Source organism: Sciurus carolinensis, chromosome 12 (genome assembly GCF_902686445.1).
Source record: "Sciurus carolinensis chromosome 12, mSciCar1.2, whole genome shotgun sequence".
Lineage (NCBI taxonomy): Eukaryota > Metazoa > Chordata > Mammalia > Rodentia > Sciuridae > Sciurus > Sciurus carolinensis.
The window spans coordinates 15,289,421-15,305,388 of NC_062224.1; the positions used below are offsets into that span (position 1 = coordinate 15,289,421).

General features: G+C 36.0%; 1 long non-coding RNA gene across 1 annotated transcript in view; it reads left to right on the forward strand.

Moving 5' to 3' along the window:
• The first annotated feature begins 5,189 nt into the window (after positions 1–5,189).
• The window catches only part of LOC124962154 (uncharacterized), a 46,731-nt gene continuing 35,952 nt past the window's right edge, over positions 5,190–15,968 (forward strand). Inside the window, exon 1 of the long non-coding RNA XR_007104432.1 lies at positions 5,190–5,266. This is a non-coding gene — a long non-coding RNA (uncharacterized LOC124962154). The remainder of the gene's footprint in view (positions 5,267–15,968) is intronic.

Below are 15,968 nucleotides of genomic sequence, written 5' to 3' on the forward strand. Positions count from 1 at the left end.
CTGAAGACTGCTCAGGTGCCAAGGGGCTTAATGTTCAGGGTTTTTTGTCTTGTTTTTAAAGAATATCTCAACTGTGCCACATATCTGTGGCTTCATGCCGATGCTCAGTACATGGACTTGATTGGCAAAGTTCCCACCAGATTGGACCTGAAGGCCCAACATCTGCTGCTAGATTTAGCAATGCAGGCTCAACGTCACCAGTGAAGAACTGTTCTCTGCAAATACGCAGTAAGCTTAATAATGTTTATTCACAGCATGAATGCTTGACTTGGACATTCTGTTGACCTGGCATTTCTACTCTTGATGAAGTGAAAATAAATCCTTTTTTAAAAAAAAAATCTGCTTATTAGGGTAGCATAGTTATACATAATAGTAGGAGCTCATTTTGACATTCATAAATGAATAGAACATAGTTTACTGTTTCAATTCGCAGTATATCCCCTTTCCCTCTCACCCCCTGGTCACCTTCCTCTACTTGATAGGTCTTCCATATTTTTAAATTGGTGTTTTATTGTCATATAGAGAGTTGGAATGCATTGTGAGGTATTCATATACATGCACACAGCATAATTTGGTCTGCTTCATTTCCCAGTCCTTCCCCTTTCCCTCCTCACCTCCTTCTCTTTTGCCCCTTACCTCCACTCTATGAAAAAAGGTACTGTCATCTAGGAAACTCCTTCTTCTAACGTCTTAACGTTCATGGTTTGATGTATCTTGAAGTATGTGGTTAGATGTTTCCATGAAAAATAAAGACATTTATTCTGGAAACCAGAAGCTTAGTTCCTTAACATCCAAAAGGTCTCTGTGAGGTGCTACCTAGCAAAGATTGCTTTTGGTAAATGTTTAACCCATCGGTGGAATTGAGAGTTCAAGAGGGACAGTCCCACATATTCCCTAATTCAACAGAGGAATAATAGATTTATTGACTAATAATTTATGTCTTTATCCTGTGGAATAACTGGATCGAATGGCCTGTTCATGGTATTTTGTATGACAACTGAGGGAAATGATGTCTTTGTGGAGAAACTGGCAGGAGGCTGGTTTTGGGTTTTTCATTTGCCAGTTCCTTTCCCTTGTTGAAGCAGACAAGACTCGTGAAAGCTCTTTGGTTCATATGCAGAGCATAAAAGCTGCGAGATGCACATAGCCAGAGGGTTATTTGGATTCCATTTGGCCTTTCAATGAGTTAATCGAATGAAATAGTGTATGTGGAAGCCCTTTGATAAGCATGCAGTTCTAAATACATGTGCAATGTCACTCAAATTGCAGGCTTTCCAGGAGAGGATGCAGCAGGTCCCTGATGCCCAACTCCTAAGCTGATTCATTTCAAGATAAAGCTACCCAGAAATGCTCTGCTCCTTCCTTTCTCTTGTCGTTAGTCCGGCGCTGAGCAGATTGCCTTTGTAGCAAATTTATTGTATTCATTGGCCCAAGTCTAGACAAGGAAAGCAAAACTACAGAGGTAATTACTGTGGATAGCTTATTAAATTAATACTGCAATAACACATGCCCTTTTAGCTGGCATAATTTTAAGAGGATTCACCTGCCTTGTGCCCATAAATGAGACATGCCTTAGGTTAGACCCATTTCTGGCAATCAAATAACACTTTTTTCAAATATAATGAGATGTAATACTAGATCCTATTGCATGATACCACTGCGTAAAATCAAGAAGCTCGGACTTAACACTGGAAGAGTCTGCCTCATTCTTCTGTCTCTATAGAAGAAAAGAAGATTGACAAAATATGTGCTACTCAAGAGAAAAATGTATATGATGATTCTGTAGTTATAAAGTTCATGACTTGAATGATAAATTCGAGTACATTTACCACAAAGGAATGATATTATTTTTGTTTTGGAATAAATGGAGTTGAAGTAAACATGATTAGTACCTGCAAGTATCAACATCAAAAGATAAATAATTTTTTTTTTTATGTAGCAGATATACTTGGTCTTGTTGTTTGCCTCACATTTAAACATTTATCTAGAACCCAGAGGAGCAAGCTCCTTAGAATAAGAAAATACCAAGGCCCCAAGTAACAAATACTTTGGCTTGCAGAGGGACACAAAACAAAATATGGTTAGGCCTATAATGAGTTTCATGCTGGAGAACCAATCTGCATAGTACCCTTGGGACTCTGGGAATGAGCTCAGGACACTGGAGACTCTACATGTATGAGAACCCTGTAGTTCTGGTCAGAACAATGAAGACACTATTTGTTACTTTTTGCCTGGTCAAAGAGGAAAAGAGGGGCTGGGGAGATAGCTCAGCTGGTAAAGTGCTTGCCTCCCAAGCACAAGGCCCTGAGTTCGATTCCCAGTACCGCAAAAAAAAAAAAAAAGAGGAAAAGAGGCTCCAAATAGAGGAAGTAGGGAAGTCTTTTTGAAGTACACCCAGAAAGGGGAGAATTTAACCTAAAAGTAGAAGCTTTGGGCCTGGGGCTGGGTCACTGGTTTAAAAGGAACAGGAGTGACATTCTGAGGGCACTTGGTGCCTCAGTGTCCCCATTCCTGTCTGTATGGCAAACTGCTGCTTTCCCAGGCTATTGTCCTGTCCGGTTCTTCTTAACCAGACCACTTTTTCAGTTCTCTTGCTAATTGCAACTAGCTCGTCAGGTTAGCTGAAATGTCACTTCTTCTAGGAAGCCTCCTTTGACCCCCACGTCTGAAACAGGGGATCTTTTCATACATCCCCATGAGCACCCTGCTCCTTCCCTATCAGAGTGCTTATCACAGGGCACGTACACTCACTGGACCGGAAATGTCGTGACATCCGCCTTTCTTACCATTCTGAGTCATATCTGCCTTCTTCCCTCCCAAACTGACAAGCCTGTTGCCCTTCGGTGAACTCCTCGCGCTACCTCACCCCTTGCACTTTGCACATCCACTCCCCAGTCCACCAATGCCGCTCTCGCCCCTCTCCCACTTTGATACTGCATCCAGAAAGTTCCTCTGCCATCTTAAGGACTCCCCTTGAACTCCTGTTGCTTCTCAAGGCTGGGCTAGTTCTTCTCTCGGTCTTCTAATGTCTCCCTGTGTTCATCCCTGTACCATAACACATATGGAAGTGGATCCTGATTGAGAATACAAAGTGCTCCTCTAAATACATTTTCTACAACTTGTTCTTGAGATGTTAATCTTTTGTTTAATTTTAAAAATAATTATTAATTTCTTTTATGCATAATAATACATATGCTCATTAACTTAAAGAAGCAGCAAGCTGTAGATGGCACAAAGAACAATGACTCATCATAAATCCCACCACCCTAAGTAAATAGCATTGATGTTTCATGAACGTTATTTCAGCTATCTCTCTGAAGGTAGGGGAATGATTGCTGCAGAACAGAAAATGATTATTTTCAACCTTGACAAAGGAGGATGAAAAGATTAACAGATAGCCTAGCAGTAATTTTATACCAATGGGATCATAACATACATGCTCTTTTCAAAACATCTAAGTATTCAGTTGTATTTTAATTGAATTGCATGAAGAAATTCCTGAAAGTCAGATTCATTTCATAAGAAATATTAGTGTCTATAATGTCCATTAAATATTTAAAAAATAAATATGGAAAAATTAAGAGTCATGATATTTTAAAATTATCTTGTTTCAGCTTACATGTTAATTGAGCACATAAAAGACTATAATTGTGTTACTTATTTTATTACATTCAGTTTCATTGTATATATAGACACACATATATATTACTTCTTGCTCTGTAATAATAGGAGTTTGGTCTCAACAATAGTTGTGATTGTGTTTGTGTGGCAGGGAAAAAGTGGCTGGTAGATACATTAAAAATGATTTTTTTTAAAAAAAAACAGGATTTCATGTGGACAGAGAGTGTTATTATCAACAATTTTTCTGAGCATTTGTTACCTTTTAGCATTGAATACTATTCCAGTCCACTATTTTCTTACTTCATTATGTTAGAAAAATTCCTTTCATAAAATAATCTAAATGATAATTATATAAATAGGATTTATTTTATTTTAGTCAATACATTGTTGCTGTTTTTGCTTTTTCCATGCACAGTTCCAAGGTACAACCATAAGATATGATGATGTTGTAAGTCAACATTGTCTTCAGTTAGGTATGTTTATCAGAGTGACTAATTAGTGCATGTTATTCTATTTATAAACTACAAGTTCTTTTGAATAATAGCAGTGCTAATGTAAATGTTAATTTATTAAAGATTATCATTTAGACTACTTTGAAAATATAAATACACTTAAGGTCATTTCTATGTGGCTGTTGTTTAGATTGGTTGCCTGCTACTTTATAACTGCTCACCACCTCTTTAATGAAACCCAGCTTTACCTGATTGTCAAACCATACTGGGAAATAGATAAAACTGTAAAGGACTTTGATGCTTCAGAGAGCTTTAGCATCAAAATCTCTTCCAAAAATTTTTCTCACTTATCAATATCTTCACTTTTTTTCACTCGTCACAAATCTTTTTTCTACACATGATTGTGGAGTTGATTCAAAATGATGGCATTGACCTTCATCCTTACCCCTTGGTTTTATTTTTCTTCTATGTGAAAGAGGAAAAAAAACTATATTCTTGAATTATACTTCAGCAATGTAAATGTCCATTGCTGTACATTTTCTATTAAGGTACAAGAATTTCTATTTTTCTACTTGTTCATGTCTTTATTTTCCTCTGTGGTTTTCTGACTTTTAAAAAATGATTTCTTCTGCTATTGTGATAGTTTCCCACAACTGATTATTTGTGGTTTGTGCATAAACTTTTCAAATCTTCTCTCGGTTCCTCATAAACATTACAGTTTAGTGTTTTTCAAAGGGACCATATTCATTTTTTGGTTACTGTTGCAGTTTTCAACTCTTCCAGTTATTAGGGAAAAGGTATCAATTAAATTTTTCTTCAAGATTTCAAATCTTCGCATGTCAATCTCACAATAGCATTTTAACAAAATAATCAGAGATAGGCATAAAAAGGCATTTGCAGGGATATATGTTTTAGAACTATTTTTAAAACTGGAAATAATGAGCGTCCAACAATTTTAAAATGTTCACTAAGTGTTGGCAAACTATGTCATGGAATATAACATGTACACTCAAGTTATACTGCAGGACTCTTAAGCACATGCTAAAGCGTTTACAATAATTGGCTAAGCAAAGACATTTGATCACATCTTCATGAAAGATGCAATCACATCCAGTGCAGATGGCTTCTGAAATGCTTTCCTTCCCCTGAATAAATGGACGTCCATTTCACTTACTAATAAAGGCATTACCAAGGTAGGTAACTTAGATTATTCTTTAAGTATATTCTCTTTCAAATATTCTGTATAAAGAATGAGCTATCAGATTCGTCCAATTGAAAAAGTCAAGGAATATTTTGAAGCTAGTCGAAATGAAAGGAAGTTTAGTTCTAGGCCTTTAGTCCTACAGAGGATAAATTTGAACTCAGAAATAGGAATTGTGAATCTCAGAGCAAGTTGGTGAAGAACAGGACCAAATCAGGGACTGCTAGGGCTGGTGCCTTATCATATGTGTGTGTGTGTGTGTGTGTGTGTATAAATATATTTTACATATATTTATATATATAAGAATATGTTATATATTTTTTTATATATATAGGAATGTATTTTTCTTTTTTTTTCATATATATATATATATTTCCCTTTTTTTTTTTTTCTTTGCATAGTCAAACGTGGCTGAAGGGAAAAGGAATGCCTTTTCTGGTTTCTGGCAAGAGACTGTGAACTATCACCAGCTTTAGCAACGGGAACTTTTTGTTCTATAGTTATATACTTACAAAAATGTAAGATTGGGCAAGCAGATAAACCTTTTGTGTGCATAATTAATAACTCACACTTGAATTTCTGTATCTCATTAGAGGCAGTTGTCTCACCTTTAACTAGAGAAGACAAGCTTTATTTTTGTAGTGCTCTGCCCTATTATGTTCAACAATAATAATTCACAGTGACAGATGTAATCCACCAAACTCATTATTTTCAACCCCAATCCATTTATTTTGCATTACCAATACAGCGTTGATGCCTATCGTTCCCTGGACTGGAGAGCTTGATGAAATGTTTTATTGCAATATGTCAGAGTCTAAATAATTAACAGCAGGAATAAGGTTGAAGCCTTCCAAAGTTACTGTGTGTATTATAAAATAGTATGTAATGCACCCTGTACTCACAAGAATAGGTCTTAGAGATGTGGTTTTGATTAGATGATTACATTTGGTGCAAGAATGGAATATATCTCCAATAGAGGGCCACATCTCTTCAAAGATATATATATATATATATTTTTTTTTCACATAATCCATCAAAGAGAAAAATAAACAGGAACAGATCAGTTTCTTTTGAGGAGCTAAAAATCTCTACTATCTATTGTGAAACATTCCACTCATAATTTAACATATTCTACTGCAAAAACAGTTTGTTTTTCTTGATTTATATTCCATCAAAATCCTGGGGTGGGACAGAGGATATTGTCATCTGATAGGCAGGGTAGGGCTCTGTGACTTTCTTTGACTTTAAAGGAATCGCAGGGAAGTTTCAATTGCAGCTATTCAACCTTGAAGGGAGAGAAACTAAATGAAACACCTGTTTTTCTGATTACTGTGCCACAAGGCCTTTTAATTAGTTTGTGGAAATAGAAGTTTTAGTTATTGAAGCATATGGTTATTTTCCCCCAAGAAAATGGGCATGTGACTACACACCATTAATTTGTGATTATTATTAAACTAAGAATGCAATTTAAAAGATTGTATATTAATAGATATTTTCTAGACTAGAAGAGAGCCAGAGAATAAAGCAGTAGGAAAAAAAAAATCCATATATAAATTTTAGTCTTTTACATCAGCACCACTGATTGTTTCCATAATTGTGCTCAGAATGTGTGTTTGGTTCCTCAGAACTTCAATTGGATATGCTGAGTAAAAATGTCGCCATCTATTTTATGGATATTGATTCTTTTAATCTCATGTAACTCTTCTCTCAAAAAGTTCGAAAGCAGTAAATCAGGGTGTGAAGCAGTCTAGTGCTGTGGCAATTGCCAAGGTCCTGGAAACATTTCCTCTGTGTTCTTTTTGTGGTGTCGAGGTGGAGGGTTCTCGAAATGTCTTCCATTGCTTTCAAGTAGAAGCTAAGATAATTCTAGTGAATAGTTAGGCAATCCTTCCACTCAGTGCTGTGCCCTTCTCAAGTCATCTTAAGGACCTCAGCTCCCTCAAGTCATTGTCAGGGAATGAGAGACATGTGGCTTGCCTCTGACTGGTTCTTACACACCTCTGCCACCAAGTTGTGAGAAAAATGTCTCTGTTGGGAGCATTTAGGACATCAAGTTCTGAGACCTCAGAAGCAGCACTTCACAGGCATTCATTAAAACCAGAAAATCTTGACTTTGGATGTGAGATGAATGAGATCTCAGCAACTTTATGGGTCAAGCCTTGTATCCTGGTCCCCCCAGTTCACCCCATGCTTTGTACAAAATGGACATTTGATAAGCACCTCCGGTTAAGTTGCTCATAAGTACCTTGGGTTATGTTGCTCTCTGTGAAAAACTGCTCTTGAATTCTTGCTTATTAATGAATAAAATAAGCCTGAGTAACATGTTGGAAGTATAGTGATTTAAGTGCAAGAAAGATTCCAGAGAACATCTTTATTATTAATAAAATCATGAGAAACTACAAATAAACTACAAGTGTTCACAGTGGCAGAAATGACTCAGCTGTTATGAAATTTGAATTTCTCTCGTTGTTTATATCTAAATATAAAGCATACCTGGCAACGGCATGAGACAGAACATGCCTTCTCATTTTTCCATATAATTTACACCATGCGTTTGGCCAAAATTGCCTGTTACAAAATAGGACTGCAATTGTATAGCATAGCAAAATGGATTTCCACACCTATGGCATAAGACTTGGTTTGTTTTGATTAAAGACATAATTGTGATCCAATTTCATAATGTTGATCACAATTTCATCACCTGTGCCTGGAAGGAGAGGAAAATATATGAGGGGCATAGCAAAGTGCAAACTCATTAAAAATTGTCTGCAAGGAATTATGATCATTACATTTAAACCAAAGGTGTGGTATTGTGTTTAATTAAATGAACTTTGTAAAGTGTTTTGTGAACTTTGCTTAGATGGTACAAACTTGGGCAAAGCCATTTTATTCAACCTGGTGTTTAATGGAGTATTTTAAGGACATATAACTTTGAGAACAAATAGATAATTTATTATGAAAAATGCCTTTCATAATATTTTGTTTACAAAAAGATCTTTTTCCAAGAAGTTGAAGTATAGTATGCTTATTCAATTCTTTATTTTTGAAATTTTTTAGTTGTTGATGCTTATTTTATTCATTTATTTATATGCGGTGCTGAGAATCCAATCCAGTGCCTAACACTTGCTAGGCAAGTGCTCTACCACTGAGCCTCAACCCCAGGCCCCTATTCAATTCTCGAATGGGAAAATTAACATATCTGTTCATGAGACATTTACCAAATCAGACCAAACACAAAAACCAAACGTTTTTCCTTAAGTACAAATAAGATTTTTAGAATATAATTAATATTTCAGTAACAATTTTTTAAAAATTTTTAATGATGTTATTACATGTAGGTTTATTCTCAGGTCTTTAAAAAAAGTTAACCAATGAAGATGGATGCTAAGAAAACGTAGTCAAACTTCAGAATGCTTCTACTCCCCCACTTTTTCCTCATTATTTAAATGGAGCTTTATATGATGCTAAAGATAAGGCAGAGTAAACCACATACCCTTTCCCTGTCAATTAAAATATTTGGCTTGAAAATTATATCCAAGTACATGAGGAAAAATTCACTGCTTCTGTTTAGAAGCACTGTTTTGAGGAGCATCTACGTCCAAGTTTGGATTAGGGTTTGTCATTCAAGTTTGCTTGGAGCCCTTTTTCAGCAAATTCAGCAGATCCTTTGTAGGGCACACTTTATTCCTTAGGGTTCACTAACTAGAGCTATTCATGTCAAATAGATACAAACAGTCCAAAGGAGAAAATTACAGTTTTAATTTAAAAGTGTACATCTATCCACTTAATGTAAATATTTTGATATAAAGTTTCAATTTTAAAAATTAAATCACCAAAGTCATTTTTCAATATTTCCATGTCCTACAATGAAGCATCTCATGCCTAGAAGCTTGAAGAGGGAGAGGTGAGAAAGGAACATCAGTCACGACGAAAGGGGAAAGGACAGCAGGCTAAGCAGCAGAACAAAGAACCCCATGAAATGGAAATACAGCATGTTTCCATGCTTGCCAGAGACCCATGAGGTGTGAATTTGGGTGCCATGATCAGTGGGACATGCGGTTTCCCACGTGGAACATACTATGTGGCTGGGGAGGTGATAAATGCTCACATATAATAATATCTATGATGTAAAATCCAACGAATTTGAAATGGAGGGAAACAATTAGTATGTTGCAGAAGTTCAGAGTTGGGAGTTCAAAAGTTGGAAGACCCAGTGGAGAGTTCAGCAAAGATGTCCAGAGAAAGTTGAATCTGACTTGTTCTTTAAAAATACATCCATAAAGGATGCACACCTTGGCTCATGCCTGTAATCCCAGTGGCTTGGAAGGCTGAGGCAGGAGGATCGTGAGTTCAAAGGCAGACTCAAAAAACAAGGCGCTAAGCAACTCAGTGAGACCCTGTCTCTAAATAAAATACCAAAAAAAAAAAAAAAAAAAAAAAAAAAAAAAAAAAAAAAAAATTAGGGGTGGGGATGTGGCTCAGTAGCCAAGTGCCCCTGAGTTCAATCCCCAGTACTTGCCTCCGCCCCCAACTGCCTCCATTACAATAGGTTAGGGAGAGAATCTTAATGCATAATGATACAATTGAAGAAAAGAGGCAAACATAAGTAGATTAGCCTAGAATAAGTATACCTTGGAGCTTCAGAACACATCACAGCTTATAGAACACTTTCACAAGCAATATCTCATGCAATTCTTGCAGGGAGCCATGAAACAGTTGTTATGACAGTTTTGCAGATGTGAAAACTGGTTCAGCAGAACTCTTTCAAGGGCTAGAGTGAAATCTCCAACACATACACTTGACATCTTTTGACTTTCTGTTTTATTATGATAGCTAGGGTGTAGTGTGTGGAATGATGTAGTGGATTGGGTTACATGGGAAGAGTTGACCATCAGAGCTGCTAAAATGAGCCCACTTTCATTGGAAGCTATATATACAATATAAATAATATATATAATATAATATAATATTATAATATATAATATTCAGAAATAAATATATACATATTTCTGATAAAGAACCTGAACAACAACAATAAAAAAGAGCAAGACAAACATAACACAAATAAAAATTAAAAACCAAGAAAGCATATCAAGCAATGCTTGGCTGGGAGTTCTCAGGGATTTGTACTTCCAAGTCTTTACAATCTCTGAGGATTGTAGCTCACCTGTTGTAAGGCAGCAGGCTCCATTCATTAGGAAGCGGGACACGACCCATGTACATTTTATCATGGACATGTGTGACCTTGATGACTGTACACGCGTCAGCAAACATAAGGCCATCTTTCCAATATGTCAACAGAAAGAGATCATTTAAGCAGTGTGGCATATTTTTTTGAGGTCAATTTGCCTACAAACATGAGTTTGCCTATCTCAGAACAACATACAGAGAGGAAAGAGTTTAAAATGAATAAAAAATATATTCAATCCATAATCAAATGAAAATGCTTTGGGAATGGTGCCAGAAAGCATTCCTGAATTAGACTTTCTTTAGCACCTAAATTTAACCATCTGACCTTATATTTTAAGAACCATTTAAATTTCTGAAATGAAGGAATTGCCTTTTGATGAAGAAACCATAATTTCATTGTAAATATGGAACATGATGTCCTTGACTTTAAATGTACTAAATTCTATACGATAAAAGAGGTGACATCATAAGTCACCTGTTTCTTAACCGGCAGTGAGGGAAAATAGTCAACTAAAAAGACAGTATTCTAGAATATCAGTAATTGTCATAATAAAACCTATTGATTAAAAAGTGCACAAATTTATTATTAAGGGCCAACTAATTAACAAATATAAGCATGTACCATAGGAAATTTCTTAAACTATTGTTTGTTGTGGAAAGAGGTCTAAAAGTCCACTAAAGGACATAGCGTTGCTATATTTTACTTTCATAAAGAATAGAAAGCATACTTTTAGTAGCATTCCCTATTAATGACACAACCTGGTGATAGTAGAAATATTTTAAAAGCTGAGATATTTGAACGTCAGTTCAACACTACCAAAGACAGTAGTAACTAAAATTCCTTTAAGAATATTATTGTATGTCATATGACCCTCTTTTAATGGTTATTATTCTTAATTGTTATGTCAGATATTTTTAGAGGTGTTGAGGCTACAATACAAAAGAGGAACATAGTATCTGCCCCAATGAAGCTTCCAATCTAGTGGGATTAATAATGAAATGAGTGAGCAGATAATGCAGAATGGTAATAAGGTCTGGCACTGAACCTGGAAGGTGAATTTGTAGGAACATAGACTTCAGAAGAAATGAAACTGCTATGAATTGTTCTAATTCTCTATGTGGATTAGAATTATGCTGTATCAGTTCTAAGAGTGCTCACTGTTGGTCAAGCACCTTACCAAGTCCTTAATGTTCATTAATCCACTTAATTCACCAGTGGCAGCTTGAGGTAGACAACATTATCTTATATTGAAAGACCAAAGTTTAGCAGGGTAAAAATACCTTTCCCCGGGTTACACCTCGGCAGCCATTGGACAGAATCTGTCATCTCTACACTCTGTTACATGTGCTCCTTGAATCATCATTTTAGCATATCATGAAATAATTACGTTCTATTGACTGAACAAAATTCTAGATTACAAATAAGTCATATTGTGAAGATTTGGTGTGAAACAATGTATTATTATTGAAAATTGAAAATAAGCTTGAAGCTATGTGTGTTAGGTCTTTAGTGGTACCTAACAAGTAATCCCTAAATGGAGTAGCTTAAAATCACAAGCTTTTATTATCACTCTTAATTTTTAAGGCCAGAGCTCTGTGGGCAGCTCAGATGTGTGTTTCTGGATCAGAGTTTCTCAGGCAGCTCTAGTCAAGATGTCAGCCGGGGTTGCTGTCTCAGCTGGTGGTTTGACTGGGCAAGGATCCACTTCCAAGCTCCTGAGCCAGTTGTTGGTCAGAGGTCTCAGTTCCTCACTGTACAGGACTCTCCTTTTGCTGCTCAGGGCTTGAGGGTAGCTTCCCCCAGAGCAAATGATTGGAGAATGTATGACAAAGCAGAAGCTTTTACAGGCTTCCCAGAATCCTTGGTCCACGTTTGCTCTCTCTTGAAAGCCTGTACTAGCAGATTTAGTTCTTCTCACTCTTGGAATCTCTCTTGCCTCATTTTCTATCATTACGTTCTCTCTGACTGACTACAGCCAGAGGAAACTTTCAGTTATTATGTGTTCCTGTGATTAGATTGGCTCTACTTAGATAATCCAGGATATGTTTCCTATCTCAAGGTCTACACTCTGAACCACATCTGCATAGTCCCTATAGAACAAAAGTGTTCTGGGGATGAGAACGTGGATGTCTTTGGAGGGTCATTATTCTACCAACCACAATACTCAGTAACTCCAAAGTTCCCCCCAAATCTCATTCCTTCATAGCATCAGTTCAAAATTGTGTATTTATGCATATGCACACACACACACACACACACACACACACACACACACTAATTGCAATAGGCACTTAATTTCAAAAGGAGGAAGAACAGTGGTAACTGGGAGTGTCTGGCCCATCACAGTTCTGAAATACAGCTGGACAGGTTTTAAGTTAAGAGATCAGGGCTCATTCTCTATTCCTACCCTGCTCTAGTCCTATTCCTTGACCCTTAGCTCCTTCTTCTCAGCTTCTGCTTTCTTCATCTGAGTCATTTCCACCCTTCCTGACCAAGGAAAAAGGTTTTGGTGAAGCATTCATTCAAATTTTTCACTTCTTATTTTTTCTGTAGGAGGGAAGAGTTGTTTGTTTTCTTCTGATAGAGTTTTGAGAATTTTATATACATATATATATATACACACATATAATTTTATATATATACACACATATATAATTTTATATATATAAAATAAAAGAATTATATATATATATATAATTTTATGTATATATAACTTTATATATATATAAAATAAAAGAATTTTTCAGATATTTGTCTTACAAATATTATCTCCCAATCTGGAATTTTTTTTTTAATTCTCATGAAATAATTACGTTCTATTGACTGAACAAAATTCTAGATTACAAATAAATCATATATATTTTAAGATTAGAGTTTTCATATTTTGAGGAAGTCCAAGTTATTAATTTTTTTGTATTATTCTTTTGTTCTAAGAAAACGTTGGCTACTGTGAGAAAGCATGAAGATTTCCTCCTGTGTTTCCTTCTTGCAGTTTTCCAGTCTTTTATATCAAAGTTTATTATCTAGTGTGGTTCGAATATAATTTGGCCCCTCTGAACTCACGTTTAAATGTGATGGTGTTGAAAGGCAGCGGGGCCTGTCGGAGGTGATCAGGTGGTGGAGACTCTGTCCTCATTAATGGATGGGTGCATTCTTGCAGGATTGGCTTAGTTACTGTGTGAGCGGCTGTTATAACGTGAGGCTGCGCTTGGGCTCACTCTCCTCTATACGGGCTTCCTTTTCCTTCTGCTTCCCCACCTTGTTAAGATGGAGCTAGGTCCTTGCCAGTTGTGGTCACCTAATCTTGGACTTCCAGACTCTGGAACTGTAAATGAAATAAAGTTTTTTTTTATGAATTATTCAGTCTCTGATATTCTGATTTAGAAGAGAAAACAGACTAAGAGACGTGGTCCATTTTAAGTTAATTTTTATATATGATGCAAGGTATGGATCCAAGTATGTCCCAAGCTGCTGTGTCTTCTGTTCGTTGTCTGCCACCAAATCCATGCCCCCATTGGTCACACAGCACTCTTCTGCTTTCAGGTACCTACATCGATAGTAGGTATCGATTGCAGTTTAATAAATTTTTCTAGAGTTTCACAACTTATATCAAGGAATCTTTATTACCTCACATAACTTTTGTGGATCAGAAATCCAAAAGCAAGGTAGATAGGGATTCTGGCTCAGGTTTTCTCATGACATTGCAGTCAAGATGTCTAGAGATGCAGCATCTGGAGACTTGGCAGGATTTGAGCCTCAGCTGCCCAAATCCCCCATATGGCTGTTGACGGGAAGTTAAGTGTTCTTCATATTCAATATGGTAGCTGTCTTTTCACAATGCACATCAGAGAGAGAGGGAGAGAGAGAAAGAGAAAGAGAGAGGAAGAGAGAAACAAGACAGAAGTTTGCTGTTTTTGATAAACCTGGTAATAACACATCAGCTCACCTTTTGTGTTCTTTTGGGTACACAGACCAACTCTGGTACAATGTGGAGCAAGGGAACACTACACAATTGTTTGTATTCAAGGAGGCAGAGATCACTGGAGGACATCTTGGATGCTGAATATCCCAATTCTTGGGGGAAAAAAATGTGTTTCAGGTTATCGTTCTTTAAGGAATTGTGAATATTCTCTCAGTAAATAGCAATTCCCAAATTACAGTTGAAATGAGTTTGCTTCCTAGTTTTAAAACTTAGTAAGTTATCTGTAATATTTTTGTGTTTTTAAACAAATGAATCTTATATTTTATTGTACTAGCTTCTTTTTTTTATTTTGATATTTGAGAGGTTTATTCTTTTTGTTATTATTATTTTTATTTTTATAGAATGCACTTTGATTCATTGTATACAAATGGGGTACAAATTTTCATTTCAATGGTTTTGGATGATATAGGTTCATACCATTCATGTAATCATACATGTACATAGGGTAGTGATGTCTGTCTCATTCTACCATCTGTCCTGCCTCTGCTCCCTCCACCCTCTCATTTTCCTCTATGTAAACTATTCTTCTCTCACCCCCATCCCCCATCCCCATTACATATTATCATCCACTTATCGGGGAAAACATTCCGCCTTTGTTTTTTTGGGATTGGCTTATTTCACTTAGCAAGATATTCTCCAATTCCATCCATTTATCTGCAAATGTCATAATATTCTTCTTCTTTATGGCTGAATAATATTCCATCATGTGTATATACCACCGTTCCTTTATCCATTCATCTGTTAAAGGGTATCTAGGTTGGTTCCACAATCTAGCTATTGTGAATTGAGCTGCTATAAACATTGATGTGGCTGTGTTACTGTACAATGCTAATTTTAAGTCCTTTGGGTATAAACCAAGGAGTGAGATAACTGTGTCAAAAGATGGGTCCATTCCAAGTTTTCTGAGGAATCTCCATACTGCTTTCTAGAGTGGTAAATTATACCACTAAGTAAATTTATATGTAATATTTTACATGATTTATAGTGGGATTTTCATAACTACCTGATAAATATGAAACACCTGGCACAAGAAAGACATATTGTAATTTTAGGACATTAAACATGCTATAAAATAAAACTTCCATGAAAAATGCTTATGAATTATAGAAATTAGTTAATCTAATTTTAGCATATACATTGGGTAACTTCTAATTTATTGGCTTGTTTGATTCTTTTGCATACTCCTTAGTTTTAATTTATTATAGAACACTTTCCTGGCAGAAATCACTTTACATGTATTCTCCCATCATCTACAAATGACTCCTGATTCAGGCATTAGAAAGTCTGCAGTTATTCAATATTCTCCATTTCCATATTCCCTTTTGAATAATTCTACCCAGGATATAGTGACAATCACTTCAAATTTACTTTAAAAAATAGCACACTAGGTTCACTTGGATGATGGATTCCATGTGGTAATGAATAATGAAACACTGAACGAGTATGGGCAGTTAATATGGAGGCAAATCCATCGACAATTGCCTAGAGATCATAAAAAAGAAAACCTAGTCTGCTCTTGAA